The sequence below is a fragment of the Nothoprocta perdicaria genome, unplaced genomic scaffold, assembly GCF_003342845.1.
Source record: "Nothoprocta perdicaria isolate Ctin4 unplaced genomic scaffold, notPer1 scaffold_558, whole genome shotgun sequence".
In the NCBI taxonomy this organism is placed as follows: domain Eukaryota; kingdom Metazoa; phylum Chordata; class Aves; order Tinamiformes; family Tinamidae; genus Nothoprocta; species Nothoprocta perdicaria.
The window spans coordinates 37,336-37,963 of NW_020455819.1; positions in this window are offsets into that span (position 1 = coordinate 37,336).

Genomic DNA, 628 nt, shown 5'->3' on the forward strand with positions numbered 1-628 from the left:
AAAATGGGGTCCATGAGGGAAAAGGGGCATCTGAGATGGGATCCATGAGGGAAAAGGGGGATCCATGAGGGAAAAATGGGGTCSGAGATGGGATCCATGAGGGAAAAGGGGGAATTCATGAAGGAAAAGAGGGGATTCATGAAGGAAAAGGGGGATCCATGAGGAAAGGAGTGGTAGGAGATGGGATCCATGAGGGAAAACGGGGGTCTGGGATGGGGTCCAGGAGGGAAGGAGTCCATGAGGAAGAGGTCTGGGCAGGGATCCATGAAGGAAAGGGGTCTCATTTGGGGTCCATGAAGGAAGGAGGCTGCGAGGGAAAGGAGCTCATGAGGAAAGAGGGTCAGTGCGGAACCCCTATGGATTCCTGAGGGATGAGGGTCTGGCAAAACAGCCCCTGTTCTGGCATGAGGAAAAGCTGCCGCGCAAGGGGGAGAAACCGGGTGGGTTTTGTGGGAAAAGTTGATTTCCCACAGGGTGGTTTTCCTGGGATTTTTCCTGGAGGAAAAGACACGCGCGCGCTGGAGACGCTCCCGGGATCGTTTCCGGAGCGGCTCAGAAGCAGCTGGGAGGAATAATGAAGCTGAGCGCCGTCATTCCCTGGCACGCGCCCCCTGCTATAATTAGCGTT